Genomic DNA, 19,370 nt, shown 5'->3' with positions numbered 1-19,370 from the left:
TCAAGCTGAATGTCTTGGAAGAGAAGTGAGTTCTCATAATTCGGGACCTGAGGTTCCTGGGGCCCTTATCCCTGACATTATTTCTCTGGTATAGGTTATGCTCTACTGCTGAATATACTCTTCAGAGTACATCATTGTTGCTTTGGCTTGGATCATACAAAGGAAGGCTCCCTACTCTATCAGTTAAGATGCTTCATTGCAAACAAAAACCCCAGTTTGGGGAGTGGTGGGGGGTGGTGTGAAGGTAAAAAAGTCTCTTTAACTTAAACCAATAGGGTGAAATCCTAATGGCAGAATGTCAGGCATAAGGTTTGGGGAACAATTTGTAGACAAGGACTTCAGAGTCACATCGTGAACCCACCAGGTCCACCCTGCTCATTTCGAATATGTGGACTCCCAGTGTTTGGTTTCCCAGGTCTATTCTATCAGAGTCTTGTTGCTTGGAAAGCAAAGAAGTTATGGAGGCTGTAGAAAGAACTCTTTCTTCCCCATAGAAGAGCCTGGGATCTCAGTAGGGGATTTCCCTGCTGAGGTTGGGAAGGTTGGCCATCACTAGATGGAGGCTGTGTATCAGTGAAAGGACTAGTGGAACTTCTCATTCATTCATTCATTCATTCAGCAAATATTCCTCAAATGCTGCTTGGCACTATACAGATTTCATAGGTTTGGCAGATACTCTTTCTTCCCCTTCCTAACAGCCCTGAGGTTTTCCTCTAAGAACCACCTCTCTTTGTTTAGTACCCACCCTGCCCTCTCACACATACACTTTATGTAGCAAACATGCAGTTTGGGTGGGTTTGAACCTATTCCTACCTCCATAGCCTAAGCCAATAGAGAAAGCCTATCTCTGTCACAAGGTCAGGGATGATCATATCAAAGAGACATTTAGGACTTCTGAGGGAAGGAAATGCTTTTTAAAAAAATCCTTTCCCTGGATATGACTGAGGAAGCATACAGACCCGGTTTCTGTTAGAAACCATGAGGGAGGTCAACTTGAGCACAGATCTAATTTCTAGAGAAGGATAAAACAGAAAAGTATACAGAAATGGAGCCAGAGCCTTGATGTAACCATGCGTGAAGCCCATAGACTTCTTAATTATGCAAGCCAATAAACCTCTCTTATGGTTCAAGCCAGGTTGAATTGGGCTTTTCTATAATTTTCAAGTCCTTTAACAGGTATGAATTCAGGAAAGTTGCAGGATACAAGATCAACACACAAAAATTAAATTAAGAAAATTATTCCATTTACAATAGCACTGAAAAGAATACTTAGAAATACATTTAATTAAGGTGGCATAAGACTTGTATACTGATAATTATAAATCATTGGTGAAAGAAACTAAAGAAGATCTAAATAAATGGAAAGGCATCCCATGTTCATGGAGTGGAAGGCTTAATACTGTTACAATGGCAATACTCACCAAAGCAATCTATAGTTCAATACAATCTTTATCAAAATCCCAATGGCCTTTTCTTCACAAGTAAAAAAGCAGATCCTAAAATTCATAGGGAATTGCAAGGGACTCCAAATAGCCCAAAAGATCCTAAAAAAGAAGAACAAATTTGGGGGACTTATACTACCCAGTTTCAAAACTCACTACAAAGCTACAGCAATCAAAACAGTATGGTACTGAAATAGGATAGACATACAGAATTGGGAGTCCAGAAACAAGCCCATGCATCCATGGTCAACTGACTTTTGACAAAGGTGCCAAGATCACTTAATGGGGAAAGAATAGTCTATTCAGCAACTGGTGCTGGAACAAATGGATATCCGCATGCAAAAGAATGAATCTGGGTCCCTACTTCAGACCCTACATACAAAATTAACTTAAAAATGGATCAAAGACATAAATCCTGAGTCATCTACACCAACATTTCAAGGCACAACCTGCTTGCCTTTGCTCACTCCTTATCCTGACTATTTGCCCTTTAAATTTCCCTGGAAGGAGGGAGTTCAGAGAGCCATGTTTTGGTGCATTAACTCCCCTAACATCTTAACATAGGAGAACATTTTATTCATTGTTATTGTTTAAAAATTGAAAAAAAAAAAAAACTACCTCAGTCTTTGAAAACTGGGTTTAAGAATCTCATTATGATATCGCCTGCCCTCACCCCACATTAGATTATTACCACAAGTTTTGTGGATCGAGGCTCTGGGCAACTAGCCATCTTCTCAGCAGGATGGTACTAATCTTCACTGCTAATCCACATACCTGCTAAACCTCACCAACTCCAAGGAAAAGATTTCTGGGGAGAGGCACTTAAAAGGAGGCTTGGGCTTCCAGAAACTCCTTCCTGTGGCTCAACACTCAGCAGGGCCTTTATCAGAATGTGCTGGGTGAGATGATCAGCATTTAAAATTAATCTGCTGAGGTCAAAATTAGTAAACAGCAGTGCCAAGAGTGTGGCCTGGCCTCTGCTCATGTTTGTTATTTGTTCACTTGAGATCTGTGGTGTTTGCTTGTCTCATGAATCAAGGGCCTCAGTGTTTGATCTAGGCATTGGAAAAGGCGGACAAAGGCAATTGGATATCCACCTGCAAAAGAATAAAGTTGGATCCCTATCTCACACCATATACAAAAACTTAAAAATTAAAAATAAAAGCTACCTGAGGCTCAAGAAACCTTCATGGGAGAATAGCTACTAAGACCCCTGACATTCATCATACACCAAAAGTCCCAGGCTCACATGGCTGCGTGAAGCCTGGTAGAAGGACCTGGGCAAAAAGCCTGATCTGCTCCACTGAAGAGATTTCTCCAGCTTGGTCTCCCACCCAGCCATGTGGACCTTCTACAAACTCTTCATGCATTTCCATACCACCTGGCCTTCACTCTTGCTCATCTGTCTGCTTAGGACGCCATCCCCAAATTCAAGGCCATGGAACTGAGTAGGATTTCCTCATCAGGGCTCATATGAAATTTCTCTTTTAATTCTGACATTTGCTATATAGCTACCATTGTCCTCTAGTTTCTTGGCTAGCCCTAAATTCAAACATGTTGTCACACTGTCTCATTAAGTCCTATAAATGTACTAGAAATTCCAGTATTTCAACATGCATTTCTCAGATTATTTCTCATATTTGGAAGTGACCCCATAATCCTGAAATTAGGCTAGAAGTCCCCATTTTCAACTTGCAAAGTAAGTCACTTATTTCATACTATACTTTGATCTTCACTAGGTTAGGTTAGGTTTGGCTAAAATAAAAGGAGAATCAAAACTGCAGTGGCTTAAATGTGATAGAGGTTTCTTTTCCATTTGCAAAATCCAGAGGTAGGCAGTTTGGCTCCTTCTAGCTGAAGAGAAAGCCCTTGTCCTCATGGTCCATTATGGTGGCTAGAGCTCCAGTCATTACATCTGCCTTCCAGGCAGCAAGAGATGAAAAATAAAAGGAGAAATGGTTAAATAGCAACTGTCTCTTCAGGAAGTTTCCTGGAAGCAGCCACATGATACTTCTTCTCATATCCCAGTGGCCTGACTTTAATCACATGGCCATACCTACATGCTAAGGAGGCTTGGAAATATAGTTTTTCTTCTAGGTGGCCATGTGCCTAGCTTAAAATCAGGGTTTGATCACTGTTAGAAGGAGAGGTACTATACTGGAGAATAGTCTTTGCCATAGATGGTCTTGTGCATCTCAAAATTTCAATTTAGAAAATGACTCCAACATAGTACCTTCTACAGAGCATCAGAGAATGGGAAATAGGATAGCATAGGATTGGGGAGCTCATTAAAATATTCAAAGTGTCTTTCAACTACATCATGATCTCAGTTGATTTCTACCAGAAAAGGCTTCCCTAACCAAACCAATATTTCAACTGTGATCACAGTGGAATGAAGGTTTTTAAAAGTCATAAACACATTATATGCAACTGGCTCACTAATTACAAATGAGACTTTGCTGGTCAGTCAGACAGCTGATGAATACATTTGAACATAAAACTCCAAAAAACAAAGAAAAGATCTTAAGCCTGCGTGCATGCATGCTAAGTTGCTTCAGTCATGTCTGACTTTTTGCTATCCCATGGACTGTAGCCAACCAGGCTCCTCTGTCCATGGGGATTCTCCAGGTGAGAATACTGAAGTGGGTTGCCATGCCCTCCTCCAGGGGATCTTCCCCACCCAGGGATTGAACCCATGTCTCCTGCCACTCCTGCATTGCAGGCAGATTCTTTACTGCTGAGCTACCAGGGAAGCCCCTTCTTAAGCCTACCTTTTATTAAATTGGCACCCCCCCTAAATCAATCAGTATAAGACTTGCAGTGTTGAATATCAAAGTTTCTATTGCTCATACATTTCCACAATTTTGGGGAACATCCAAACTGAGATGGGAATACCAGACCAGCTGACCTGCCTCTTGAGAAATCTGTATGCAGGTCAGGGAACAACAGTTAGAACTGGACACGGAACAACAGACTGGTTCCAAATAGGGAAAGGAGTACGTCAAGGCTGTATATTGTCACCCTGCTTATTTAACTTCTATGCAGAGTACATCATGAGAAACGCTGGGCTGGAGGAAGCACAAGCTGGAATCAAGATTGCTGGGAGAAATATCAATAACCTCAGATATGCAGATGACACCACCTTTATGGCAGAAAGTGAAGAAGAACTAAAGAGCCTCTTGAGGAAAGTGAAAGAGGAGAGTGAAAAAGTTGGCTTAAAGCTCAACATTCAGAAAACTAAGATCATGGCATCCGGTCCCATCACTTCATGGGAAATAGATGGGGAAACAGTGAAAACAGTGGCTGACTTTATTTTTCTGGGCTCCAAAATCACTGCAGATGGTGACTGCAGCCATGAAATTAAAAGATGCTTACTCCTTGGAAGGAAAGTTATGACCAACCTAGACAGCATATTAAAAAGCAGAGACATTACTTTGCCAACAAAGGTCCATCTAGTCAAGGCTATGGTTTTTCCAGTGGTCATGTATGGATGTGAGAGTTGGACTATAAAGAAAGCTGAGCACCAAAGAATTGATGCTTTTGAACTGTGGTGTTGGAGAAGACTCTTGAGAGTCCCTTGGACTGCAAGGAGATCCAACCAGTCCATCCTAAAGGAGATCAGTCCTGGGTGTTCATTTGGAAGGACTGGTGTTGAAGCTGAAACTCCAATACTTTGGCCACCTGATGCGAACAGCTGACTCATTTGAAAAGACCCTGATGCTGGGAAAGATTGAGGGCAGGAGGAGAAGGGGACGACAGAGGATGAGATGGTTGGATGGCATCACTGATTCAATGGACATGGGTTTGGGTGGACTCCGGGAATTGGTGATGGACAGGGAGGCCTGGCGTGCTGAGGTTCATGGGGTCGTGAAGAGTTGGACACGACTGAGTGACTGAACTGAACTGAACTGAACTGAAACTTTTCTAACTATTTCTCACTGGAACAAGGAACTTAGTACCTGGGGACATTTTAAAACAGGGCCCCCTAATTCTTTGATACCCCTCTCATTGAGACTTGGGGTCTCAGTGGGCTTGTGACTGCTTTACTTGATTGAAACAGGATGGAAGGGGGCGGGACACAACCATTTAATGTCATTAAAAGAATGACATAGCCACAGGACATGACAAAAACTGGTTAAAACCAACTGGGTCCAAGATGGCACAAGAGTAAACTTCCAGTGGCCCTTGAGCCTCATGTTATGCTCATTGTAATGCATTAGCATATGTTAAATGACATACCAATGGGCACCACGACAGTTCTGAGGCTGACCATCAAAGGTCAAAAAGTGGGCAGTGGCCCAATTCCTGGAAATCCCCACCCCTCCCTCCAAATTCTTGGAATAATCCTCCTACTCATTAGCCTATAAAACTAACCACCCCATATTTTGAAGCTCTCTCTCTTGCCTTCTGAAATGGTTCACATTCTGTCTGTGGAATGTGTTTCTCTCTAAATAAATCTACTTCTTACCTATCACTCTGTCTCCAAAGTCTTTCATGACAAAGCAAGAAGCTCAAATTCACCTACAACAGAGTATGGCATGTGTGACACTGTGTGACTTCTGAGCTAGGTCAGAAAGGGCCATGCAGCTCCCCCCCTGGGTCTCCTGGGACAGTTGCTACGGGGCAACCAGTTGCCATGTAAAATGTTCCATCACCCTGGCCTGACTACCATCTCCTGACTACCTTGCCGGAGATGCTCTAGATGACAGCTTGTCCCCACCGCAGCACCAAACACATGAATGAAAGCCATCTAGAACTCTCCAGAGCCAGCCACAGGGTGGTCTCAGTAGATGCCACGAGGAGTAAAGGAATCACCCAACCAGCCCTGACCCAGATTGCTGACCCATAGATTCACAAGCATGATTAAATGGGCGTTGTTTTACAGTACTAAGTTTGGGGTAATTAATGCAGCAATCGTGACTAGAACAGTATCGCATATAAAATAATCTGTGATGAAATTGGAAACTCACTGGGCAGGCCTCCACCTAGCAGAAGGCACCAGCCAACTTCAAAGTCTCAAGATTTTCTCTCTACGCCCTTCCCAGCTCCTCCTAGCCAGTAAGGACCAGGCAGCCTAGTCAAGTGAGTTCATGGCACTCAGACACAGGAAGACTTGAGTTTAAACCCTTTCTCTGCCCTGCACTAGCTGGTGTGACCTGGGGCAAGTTGTTTAATCTCTCTGTGCCTCAGTCCCCCAAATGGGGTGATACTCCATCTTTCCTAGTGTTGCTGCAAGAATTTGATGGGCTAATCCTGTAGCACTAGCACATAGTAGGTACTCCATAGGGTGTGTGCATCCATGCTAAGTAACTTCAGTCATGTCTGATTCTGTGCAACCCTATGGACTGCAGCCTGCCAGGCTCCTCTGTCCATGTGATTCTCCAGGCAAGAATACTGAAGTGGGTAGCCATGCCCTCCTCTAGGGGCTCCGTAGGGTACTTCTATGTATCCTGTCCTGGGTGTTCAATGCATTTAAAATATTCATGAGTCTCCACTTTGTTCCAGGATACACACACTTTGGCTTGCACCAGAATGGTCCCCACCGAAGTGTCAGAATTCAACTCAGGCCCCAGCAGGTATTCAGTGAGATGGGCTCATTGGATGCAGGGCAGACACTCCTCACAGCCTCATGGCCCCCTAATCTCCACACTGGCAGGCTGCCCTTGCTGAACCGTGGTGAACGTCAGTGGTGGAAAGCCCCGGGCCATGTGCGGTTTAGTCCTGATCTAGTAAACACAAGTCTTGCCAAACCTGAAACTCAAGTCATGGGTGAGTGGTGAGCTCTGGGTCGCGTTCTGGTTTTCCTCGTCCGACAACTATAATCATCACATAGGTTGTTAAAGGAGTCAAATTTTTTTTTTTTTTTGAAGCAACTTTGGAATTGGCTGAACCAGCGGAATAATTTACTGTAATGTACTTTCCTTCCTCTAATCCCCGATCCCCTTCCCCGCCCCCACCCCTAGAAAAATCCCAACATTGCGAGGCTACAAAGGACCCTGTTGCTTAGCAACAGGAGTGAAGCTAATCAACACAGCTCTGAATATTAATATTTTTCCAAAACACGACTTATCCTGAAATTGTGCAGCAAAAATGAGGCCTTCCTTTCAATATAAACAGTCATTTTTTTAAAAAATCTATAATTAATTTCGTGATGTGTGCTCATTTCCTTCACTGGTGGATTAGCCTTGTTAAATAACAGTAACACTGATAACATTAATACTGCGCAGCCTTTGTCCAGCACATTCATTTGGCATTTTGTGATTTTGTCAGCCTCGGACACCAGGATGAAGTAAATGGGACTGGGTTTTAAGCTCATTCTTTTTTTTTTTGGCTGCACCATGGAAGGTGGGATCTTAGTTCCCAGACCAGGGATGGAACCTGAGCTTCCTGTGTTGGGAACGTAGAGTCTTAATCACTGGACAACCAGGGAAATCCCTAAGTTCATTCTTAGGCTGGAGAAATGGACATAAAGAGGTTCAATAAATTGTGACAGAGCCCAAATGAACATACACACTTTCTGAAGCCAGACCCAGGGACCCTTCCCCTGAACCAAATGGCCTTCCTCTTATTCAATGAACTCCCTGTAACTTATGATGAAGCCTTTGGTGTTCAACCACTCTGAATGTCAGTCTCCTCATCTATGTGATAGGCATGGTGAAGGGGTTGGGTTGGGTCAGCCCTAATGTCCTTCTAGCTCCGTTATTCCTAGCCCAGCCCAGGAGATGTTCAGGATAAATCTGCAGCCCCTCAGGGGTTTGTGCTTAGTTACTCACCGCAACTAGAAAGTAGCCCCTGCTCTCTGTAACTGGAGAAAGCCCAAGTGCAGCAACGAAGACCCAGAGCAGGCAAAAACAAAACATAAATAAAAATTTTAAAAAAAGAAAAGCCCATGAGTCACAACGAACACCTAGTATTGCCAAAATAAATAATAAAAAATAAATTTTAAAATGATAATAAAAAGCAAAGAAGGCTTGAAGAAACCAGAGCTAGATGTGAGGGGAGGATAAGCGGAAAAGACCCTATGAGGGGCATGGGAAGCAAGGGGGCAGGAGCATAGCAGAGGTGAAAATTCTATCACCCAGGTAGCACCTCAGAGCCACCCCAGTAGCCAGATGCACTTTTTCATTGCCCTCTGGGCCAGGGAATCCCTGTTCTCTCAGTGACTAAACGGGGAGGTCCCAGGAGCAGCCGTCCCTTTGAATTTAGTCAGGTTTGGGTCCTGTGGGCCTGCAATGACTTTGCCCTCACAGATTTCACCAGAACTCTGGGGCAGTTTTGAGTGAAGAATTCCCAACTCAAACTGCTTCCTGTTTTAGTTGAAGTTTAAGGGGGTGACACTATCTTTAGACATATTTTTTTCCCCCATCTCAGCTCTGTTTACTTCAACGTGAACTTGGTTGTCAGACAGGAGGATCCCTGGGGAAAAACTCTCATGGCTGTAGGACTTCCTTCATCCTCACAGCTTGGGAGGTTTTGGTCCCAAAGGCACCAACAGAAGCCCCAGAGTGTGTTGGCGAGAAGGGTCTGACCTTGGGTCACATGCCTAGCCCTGAGCCAACTGCTGTGATCTAGAACATGGAGTCTCCTGACTGGCCACGCATGCTCATATGCCCTCCCACAGAGGGCTGCCACATCAAATAAGGATACTCAGTCATATTTGAATTTCAGATAAACAATGAATAATTTTTTAGTGTATTTCCAAACATTACTTGGGACATACTTAGAGTAACAAAATTATTTATTTATCTTAAATTGACTTCCCTGGTGGCTCAGATGATAAGGAGTCTGCCTGCAATGCAGGAGATCCGGGTTCAATCCCTGGGTCACGAAGATCCCCTGGAGGAGGGCATGGCAACCACCTCAGTGTTCTTGCCTGGAGAATCCCAATGGACAGAGGAGCCTGGCAAGCTACAGTCCATGGGGCTGCAAAGAGTCAGACATGACTGAGCGACTACACTATCTGAAATTCAAATGCAACTAGCTGTCTTGTGATTTTATTTGCTAGATCTGGCATCCCTCTTCGCACACGGCCTGGGGAGGCACATGGGACGAGAAGCAGGTCAACCAGTCTGAACGGCCAGTGCATCCTTGACGTGAAGAGAATTGCACTTGTGTAAAGCTTGTGGGTTCCAGAAAGGGCAGCAGAGGCCAGGCTGCCCTGCCAAGTGGAGTAGGTGGAGTCAGGGAGGCCCTGGGACCCTTGCCAGCTCCATGTACCCTGGCTGGAACCTGTATGGAGTGTGAATAAACATACCAGGGGCACCTGTCTTTCATTATGTAGAGAGGGACTGTCTGAGCTCAGGCTGCCACAGGCCGGGGGTGGCTTAAACAACAGAAAGTTATTTCTCACAGCTCTGGAGGCTGGAAGTCCAGGATCAAGGTGTCAGCAGGGTCAGTGTCTGGTGAAGGCCTGCAGACACGAGCCTTCCTTGTGTCTATGCATGGCCTTTTTTCAGTGCAGGCACAGAGGGAGACAGGGGCAGGGAGGGAGCAAAAGGGAGGGAGGGAAAAAAGGAAAGAGAGAGAGATTTCTTCCTCTTTTTATATTGGGCCTTCCCAGGTGGTTCTAGTGGTAAAGAATCCGTCTGCCAATGTAAGAGATACACGAGATGCAAGAGATGTGGGTTCAATCCCCGGATGGGGAAGATCCCCTGGAGAAGAAAATGGCAACCCATTCCAGTATTCTTGCCTGGAAAATCCAATGGACAGAGGAACCTGGTGGGCTACAATCCATGGGGTCAGAGAGTCAGATATGACTTGGTACACACACGCATTTATAAAACCACCAATCCTATAGGATTAGGACCCAGTTTTTGTGACCTCATTTATCCTTAATTATCTCCTTATAGGGGCTTCTTATAGGCCCTATCTCCAAATATAGTCACATTGGGAGGTTAAGGCTTCAGTGTATGAATTTTGGAGAGACACAGTTCCATCTATGGCCATGATCAAGTTCCAACACTGAAGACTGGGTAAGGCTTCCAATGAGAGAGATGCAGTAGTATCCAGGGTATCCCACAAGCTTGCACAGTGTCTATTCCATCTATGAGCCCCACTGTGGCTAGGCAAACACCCTGCCTGGCTCCAAACAAGCCTTGTGTGTTTCCTAACTCTTGCCTGTGATGCCTTTCACTGTTCTCTTTTTCGCCCAACTCCTATCCATCCTGCAAGGCTCAGCTCAAATCACCCTTCCTCCAAGAAGTCTTCCTTGACTTCTCCCAAGCCCAATCAATGAGTGTTCCCCACTCATTCAGCATCTGTACACTGCTTTACATTATAAGTTCCCTTTCACCTCTACAGATCTTGCCCCCAGTTAGACTGTGAGCTCCTTTGAGACAGGGACCATGTTTATATTTACAATAATTCCTCACAATGTCTTGCACAATGTAGACACACCATCAATATTTGTTGATTGATTTATTGGCCACCTGATGGGAAGTTGGCCATGTGTGCAAATAAACCATTTCCAGGGAGTCTGGTGCCCTGGATGCAAAAAGAAAAAAACAAATGCATTTCTTTGTGATGGTGCAGAATAGTAGCTCTCAGTGACTAGGTCCCCATCGTCTGTGCATCGCCACACAAAATTTGACAGTAACAATAAAAAGACACTAATCTCAAGTTTGGCTTAAACAAATTAGAATATATTCTATGTTACTTCTAAAATAACACCGTGCCCACTCACCCGCTTTTCAATGTGCTTTCTTGAGAGGGAAAGGGTGCTGTCAAACTATAGTCATCTGGCCAGGCAGAAGGCATAACCCTGGGTTCACTTTCTAGGGTGGGTTGTACATGCCCACATCATCCATCTGTGTCTTCCTCTAGGAACAAGGATGATGTTCCTGAATTGCAGTTGGAAGGAACAGACCACATCACAGATTTCAGGTTCTCTGCAGCTCCCTCTCCACTGCCTTCTTGCCAGTAGTGGCGGCTACATCTCCTTCGGCTTTTAGAGTCCAGAGGATCTTCCCCCATTAGTGGGAGGATAGGAAGAAACCCAGAAGGAAAATGAATCCATCAATAACTCCTAGGGGAACGCTAATACGATTTCAATTCACAAATTGAATGAACAGCACAGCTGGTTGGGGATGGGGCCTGCTCTACGGCAGTATGACAGATGCTTGCTGTAGGGACACTGTCCCCATTGTGCCTGTATCCCTGAGGGCCTGCCACTGTAGTGCACACCCGCCAAACCCACAGATGCCAGAAGCTTCATCTCTTTTGCCTGAGGACTTTCTCTTGGGGCTGGAATCTGCTCTACCCTGCAGGTTCGGCTGAAAGTGACAGTAACAGGACAGCTGGCCTAGAGACCCCCCAGTGTGCTCACCCCTCAGACACGGTGACTACAAGGTATGCTCTGTGTTGTCTCTAGTCGTCCCCTATGGGGATTAAGCCCATGTGGCCCCCAGAGGTAACTTGTTTGATGATGCGCCCTCTATTTTCTGCCTTCCCTCCCCTTTGCTCAACCCTTCCAGCCTTCCCTTCACCTTCCAAATAAACCGTTTCACCCTCAAATCCTTGACCTGGAATCTATTTCTGGGGGGAACTCAAACCAAGATGCCTGCCACGATGCTTTTCTTTGAAGAGGGAGTGGGGCCAATGGCGTGTGCTTGAGACGAGGATCCTAGCCTGGACAATCATCAGCACTGGTGGGGGTGGGGAGTTTTCTAACACTGGACTCCTCAACCACCTCTTGAAACCCTGCCGTGCTTCTATAAGGCAGACCTAGGAATCAGCATTAGAAATCCCCTAGACCATTGGGTATTCATTCCAGAATCTACCAACTGCAGCAATGTCAATGTGGCCAAGAGAAAATGGCATGCGCTGATGCCCTAGAGGAAAAAAGGGTCAGAGATTTGGAATGACGAGATGTGGGTTTGGGTTTTTACTCCACCAGCTGCTGGCTGCCATGGGGTCTTAGGCAAAGCATTTTATGGAGCCTCTTTTTCCTCACCTGAAAACTGGGTGGCCCAAATCCCTGATCAGGTGGGCAGACATGCTGTGCAAACCGAACAGTGCTGTCTAGGGACTGGGTTTCCTCGCAGGGAGCTGGGAGCACGGTTGTTCTTGGGTTCAAATCAACAGCTGGGAAATGCTCATATGGAACACAGCCTTTGCTCCGTGTCAGAAAGGGGACAAGCTACTGCCTCCCCACTTGCCTCCTGTGCTGTGCGTTTTGGCCTTTCTTCACCTCATTTCACCCCACCGCTCCTCATCACCCGACCTCACCCCTGCTCTTTTAATTACTGAACACATCGCAAACGATCAGTACTCTGGGCCTGTTAGCATGATAAATGAGCAATTAAAACTACATAAGCAATTACACCAGCTCCAAATGTTCCGTGCTCAGCCCCGGCCATGATGCTGTGGTTGGTCGGCTCTTAAGCCAGAGGCTGGGCTCTTCTGCTGGACAGAGGGACTGGCTCTCAACCCCCACTTTCAGGAAACCATGCCCTCCTCCCCGAGTCGCACATGCCCTGGGTAGGTGAGTTAGTGTTAGTTGCTCAGTTGTGTCTGACTCTTTGCTATCCCATGGACTGTAGCCCGCCAGGTTCCTCTCTCCATGGAATTCTCCAGGCAAGAATGCTGGAGTGGGTAGCCATTCCCTTCTCCAGAGGATCTTCCCAACCCAGGAATCGAACCCAGCTCTCCTGCATTGCAGGCAGATTCTTCTTTACTATCTGAGCCACAAGGAAAGCCCTGGGTGAAGTGGCAGGGAAAGCCTGTCTGTCCACAATGGCTCAGTCCCATTGGGCAGCCTGTGCTGATGCTTTAGGGAGAAAACCAGTTTGCATTCATTCCAACCCATTGGCTGAATTGTCTAACAGAAATCATCTACAAGAAAGTGACAGGGCTGGGGGGGCAGTCGATCACAACAAAGTTTTATAAGCAATACTCTTCACAAGAGGTACAATAAAGCATAAGAAACATTTTATGTCCAAGAAACCCTGTCTTTCAGGTGCGCAGCCCCATTTCCAAGGTCTCTGATCTCATATTCCTGGGACAGATGGGAACAGGCATAGCCATTTGTCAGGAGGGTTACAGGAGTCCAGCGTTCATTACTAAATAAGAGACACCAATCAGAGGAAGTGAGGGGCTTGGGCAGAAGAGAAGCTAGGACAGAAGAAAGGAGCCTCTTTAACGTGAAAATTTTCAAACACACCTCAGAGCTGAGTCATCCTTCGACAAGGCTATGTTGAAGGAAAAGGTTTCCAAAAAATACTAAGGTAGGCCAACCACCCTTCCCTACAGATGGACTCCATATAGCTTTGCCCCGCACCCCCGGCAGAGACCTGGCTCCCCTCGACAAGCTTGATTTTGACCTTGAAGATAAACACCCAACCCAGGCCCTGCCCACACTTGCAAAACCTGTGCACCTCTTTAGGCAGAGGGGCTCTGCTGGGTCCAGGCCAGTCCTGGGTTTCCTTCCAGTATGGGGTCCTCAGGACAAATGGAGTTGCGCTCAGCAGAGTGAAGACAGTGACATTTGTCACCATCTGTTCAAAGGGGAACAGAGGTAAAGGATGGAACAATCAGATCATGGTTTAGATAGGATGGTACAGTGATTAAAAGTATGGACTCTGGAGCCAGACTGCCTGGGTTCAAATGCCAGCTCTACCACTTATTATTATATGACCTGGGGCAAATTATTTAGTCCCATTATACATCAGTCTCCTAATCTGTAAATGGGGATAATGTTGGGAATTAGCATTCGTATTTCTCATGTGCTCCAATTATTTCTAGAGTTTCCCATGGTACTGCCTTACTTTTGCCCTAGGACCAAGTCTCTCTGGTCCCTCTTCTCTGCCCTTTCTGTCTAGTCACCATGCAGCTCTCCCTTCTTGCTGATGACCTTGAGAGATTGCCACTCTGCTGGATACTACCATATTCTGAGGATGACTGCTTCTGTCTGTCTTCCTTACCTCCAAGCTAAGAACACTGACCCAAGTCAATAAATACTCCATGAATGAATAAAAGGTCACGACCTAGTTCCCCATAGCACAACTGAGACCAGGCTATAAATTTTCAGAAGCCTTGACAAGTCCATTGTAGAGCCTCTCAGCAAACTGGAAATAGAAGAAAATTTTCCCTACCTGATAAAGGGTATTTACAAAAAACCCACAGCTAACTTCATACTTAACCATGAAATAGTGATTGTGTTCCTCTCTGAGATTGGGAATAAGGCAAAGATCTCTGCTTTCATCTTTTACTCAACACTGTACTAGAGGTCCTAACCAGTACAATAAGACAAGAAAAAGCATATAAATTGGGATGAAATAAAACTGCTTTTGTCTTCAGCTGATATAACTGTATCTGTAGAAAATTCAAGGATACTTACCAAATAACTATGAGAATTCATAACTGAACTTAGCAAGGTCATGGGATATAAGGTAAATATACAAAAATTGACTGAATTTCTATATATTAGCAACAAAAAGTAGAAATTGAAAAAAAATACATTATTTTACAGTAGCAATAAAAAAGCTCTATCAAATATGTAACAATAAATTATCTCCCATCATCTCTACACACTTTCCACTTGAGTCCCTTTTTGTGCACTAGTCTCAATGTCCTGTCAATTTCTGCCTGTGTTCATGCTGCCTCCTTTCCTCTCATGTCCTCCCTACATCTCTCTACCAGGATAAATGGACCCACACTCTATGTTTAAGGTTCTATCTTCTCTGTGGAACCAGATGTCTTCCTGCCTTTTCCAGTTAGGCTTCCTAGGCCACCTCTTTGGACCATTTCTAGAGTAGAACTCTATAGCATTAATCAGAGAGGAAAGCAAGTGGGCAAGGAGACAAGACATCTTTGCTTCAAATCCCCATCCTGCTACCTAATATCTGTGAAAAAATTAAGTGTAAATGTTAGTCACTCAGTCACCTCTGACTCTTTGTGACCCCATGGTCTGTAGCCCGCCAGGCTCCTCTGTCCATGGAATTCTCCAGGCAAGAATACTGGAGTGGGTTGCCATTTCCTTCTCCAGTGGATCTTCCCCGCCCAGGGATTGAGCCTAGGTCTGCTGCATTACAGGACGGTTCTTTACCATCTGAGCCAAATTACAGTTTCTCAATTCTCTCTCTTAAAAAAAGGAGAATAGTAATGCTCATCTCCAGAAGATTGCATGGAGGCTTGAACAATATAATGGGAGGAGGATGCCTAGCAGGATGACTAATTCTCAAAGAATTGGAGTGGTAGCTAATTTATTATAATTATTTGGCTTTTTTCCCCTCAACAGGACTGTAGCTCTTTAAAGACAAGACTAGAATATAGTTCAGGGTCTCATGCCCAAAGGGCAAAAATGTTTGTTAATTATCCATGACTTCACCCAACGAGGGCACATCAGTCCACCAGAAGGAGAAATCCATCCTTGGTCCGTAAAGTGTCAAGGTGATCCTCAACTTTCACATGAGTGGGATACCACTTCTTGGGCCTGTTTCCCACTACTGGGTGTTTCAGAACTTCTCTCTCATGTAATGATATCATCCTCAGCATCTTTGGTTACCTTAAAAGCATTTCTTTTTCCTTTTGAGGAACCCAGACTCTGGAGGGTAAAGAATGCATCTTATACTTCATATCCCCCACAATACCAGTTCAGTACCTTGCCTCCCTGTGCTTTTCCATAAGATGAATATAAGAACTGTGCCTGGAGGGTTGTTGCAAGTATAACACCCAACATGGGTAGATCCTTTGTGCAACATAAGATAATACACTAATAGTTATAAAATCAAGTGCTGAATAAATACATGTCGAACATATTTGAATTACATTGGGCTTCTGTTTTCTTATCTATAAAATGGGAAGAATAATACCCACCTAGAGGGTCTTGATTGATGCTCAAATATGATTATTCATGTAGAAAGCTTAACCCAGGTAGCACTTTAAAAGTGTTCAAGAAACATTGGCTACAGAAGTAGACTTCCTGTGAACCCATAATGTTTGAGCTTCAGGGCCCCTTGCACTGGCCCCTTCTAAGTTTGTCTCAGGTAGAGTTGGGAGCTTGTGTGTTTTGTACAGACCACCATCTGTTTTCAATTTAACTTCCCTTTCATCACACCTCCCACTGGGTCTGGTAGCATAAGAGTAGTCATGGGTATATCTGGGATCTGGCTGAGGGGAAGTTGAAGTGAGGATAAAACTAGTTTTTTTTAGGGATATGCATATATATGATATGTAGATACTCACCCACAGCAGAGTACAAATGGCCTTTGGGAGCGCTTCCTCTGGGCTGATTCACCCCGTATTGTGACTTGGAGGTACAAGCCTTTTTACAATATAAAAGTGTGTGTCTTGGGTATCTACTTGGATGCAGCAAGTCACCCCAGAGTGTAAGCTGGTGGCTTAAAACTACAGCAATCATCTGTTTTGCTCACAAGTCTGCCAATGGGCAGGGGTCGGCTGGGGAAGCTTGTCACTGCTTCACATGGTATCACTTGGGGTGGCTCAAAATCTAAGGGCTGAAATCATCTGGAAGCTTCTCACTCACCTATCTGGCAGTTGATGATGGCTGTTTGCTGGCACCTCAGCTGGCTGGCTATGACTGCTCTGTGTGGCTTGGGCTTCCTCACAACATGGTAGCTGGGCAGTTGTCCACAATCCATGGAATTCTCCAGGCAAGAATACTGGAATGGAATTCTCCAGGCAAGAATCCCCTTCTCTGGGGGATCTTCCCAATCCAGGGATCAAACCCAGGTCTCTCGCATTGCAGGTAGATTCTTTACCAGCTGAGCCACCAGGGAAGCCCCCCAAGAGGCCCAGGCAGAAGCTATATCACTGTCTATGACCTAACCTTGAAAGTCATAGTGTCACTTCTGCTGTAATCACAGACCCACTCATGTTCAAGAGGAAGGAAGACAGACCTCAGGCCTCAATGAGAGGAATGTCAATATCCCATTACAAGAAGAGCATGAGGGATGGGAGCTCTTGTTGCAACCATTTTGGAAAATGCAATCTGTCATAGTATCCTATGGCTCCCAGCTTCCAAAAGTATGGAGGTAGTGGAGAGAAACAAAGCTTGAAATGTATGGTGCCAGAAGCTAGTCTGTGGAAAATCTTCCAATCATCAGACGTGGAAAACTGTAAGTGACAAATCCCGTTCTCATTGATGCCTAGACGAAACGGAAATTAGCTTCTGTCAGGAATATACTCAATAATGCAGTGTATGCAATTAATAACGCACCATATAGTTTTATTTCCTTTCTGATGGGAACTGCACAAAATAGGATTTATCAGAATTCATGTGTTTGTAGGGCACAAAACTGTGGCAGCCCTACAAACATAAATATGTCTGTTTGGAGAATGGTAAGTTTTATGCATCCCAGTATTTCAGGTTGCATCTTAGCATATCTGACATATCTTGTCCTGATGAAGTCTGGTGGATCCAGAAAAAATGACACAAAAAATCGCTACTGATGCAGCAAAACAGCCTGAAGAAACAAGTGCCCCAGTGACAACACTCATGTGATCATCAACATGTCAATGTATGCAGCCTAAGAATAATTTTATTTTATTATGCAATTATGCAGCCCAATATGGAAACCTTAATTTCAAATTAATTTTTTGTGTGTTTTTTTAGAATACTGATCATACCAAAATTCAAATAGGACAGGAAGACAGAAGCATCTAGGTAGGAGTCAAAAACAAACTGAAAGGAGACCTACAGATGTGTCAAAATGTTACTCTGTGATGAGACCACAATGGAAACTAATTATCAATGACAACTTGTGAACCTAAAAGAAACTTTACAATGCTGTTAATTTTATCAAAAGAAGATCAAGCAGGCTGCAGGAAAGGTTGAATGATCTTTCTATTGTCTCTCTAAAAAAAATATGAAAAAATCGCTATCATATGAAAAGACAATCAAAACTGTGCAGCCCCAAAAAGTAGAAAAAGGAGACATAAAAGTGTTTCAGACTGTTAATTACTAAAAATATTATATCATTTTTCTGGATTTTATGAAGTTTGAGGTCTTAGTGAGCCTTTAAAATTTATGATTTGTTTTCTCATTTAAACATTTAGTTTCATACTAGGTTTGGTATTTGCAATTTTGTCTTTTTTTCTAAAAGAGTATTCCAAAATGTTTACTCTCCAAACCCCACTATTAGCTATAATCGGCTCCTATTGGCTATTATTATTAATATTTTCAGACAATGCAGACATGGTGCATGTGGCAGTTTATAGACATAAGGAGATGGATGATAAATGCCAACCATCTCAAACTGGCATCCTTCATTTTCAGGATGAAAGCACAGAACAGTTGTAGGGGCCTGTACTGGTCAGCTTGGGCTTCCATAGCAAAGCACCACAGACTAAGGGTCTTAAACAACAGAAACATATTTTCTCATGGTTCTGGAGGTTGGAAGTCCAAGATCAAGGGAGCGGCAGGGTTGGTTTTCTCCAAGGCTTCCCCTGGGGGCTCGGATGTGGCCACTTTCTCACTGTGTTGTCACATTGCCTCCCCTATGTGTGTGTCCTAATCTCCTTATAGGAACACCACCAGTCAGACTAGATTAGGGCCCATCCATGTGACCTCATACAGCTAAATCACCTCTTTAATGGCCCTACTTTCAAATGGACTCAGTTTTTGCCATCCTAACTGGCAGTTAGGGCTCCAAGGTATGGATCAGGAGAGGGACACAGCACAGCCCGTATTAAGGCCCAAACCCTAGGTCCTCAGAAGGCAGCCCCAGCCTGCCCTGCCCAAGCTGCTCAGCGAGTGCTTCCAAGTCTCACTCAGCTCTGTGTCACCAGCCGGTGTCATCCAGGGCCCCAGGCGTCGTTCAGATCATCCAAGTAGTCCTGGCAGAGGGAGCCAGAATCATGGCAGGAGAACTACAACCTTCAGCGGGGGCAAGACAAGCCCTCAGCTCTTCTGCTGGCACCAGAGCCCTTTCAGCTCTATTTTAAGAAACGTAAAGCGCTGCACACAGG

General features: G+C 44.6%; 1 long non-coding RNA gene across 18 annotated transcripts in view; it reads right to left on the bottom strand.

Moving 5' to 3' along the window:
* LOC147340181 (uncharacterized) overlaps positions 1-19,370 on the bottom strand; it is a 274,415-nt gene that overhangs the window by 157,885 nt on the left and 97,160 nt on the right. For 4 of the 18 annotated variants that reach the window (XR_015158645.1, XR_015158637.1, XR_015158632.1 and 1 more), the window contains exon 2: positions 1,422-1,544. The exons of the other annotated variants lie outside the window; for them this stretch is intronic. This is a non-coding gene — a long non-coding RNA (uncharacterized LOC147340181). The remainder of the gene's footprint in view (positions 1-1,421; positions 1,545-19,370) is intronic. 18 annotated transcript variants of the gene reach the window in all.

Source organism: Bos grunniens, chromosome X, assembly GCF_055505025.1.
Source record: "Bos grunniens cultivar Pamir isolate PY7600 chromosome X, Bosgru_T2T1.0, whole genome shotgun sequence".
In the NCBI taxonomy this organism is placed as follows: Eukaryota; Metazoa; Chordata; class Mammalia; order Artiodactyla; family Bovidae; genus Bos; species Bos grunniens.
The sequence above is the reverse complement of the archived record's forward strand: the minus strand, read 5'-3'. Positions and strand labels throughout refer to the sequence as shown.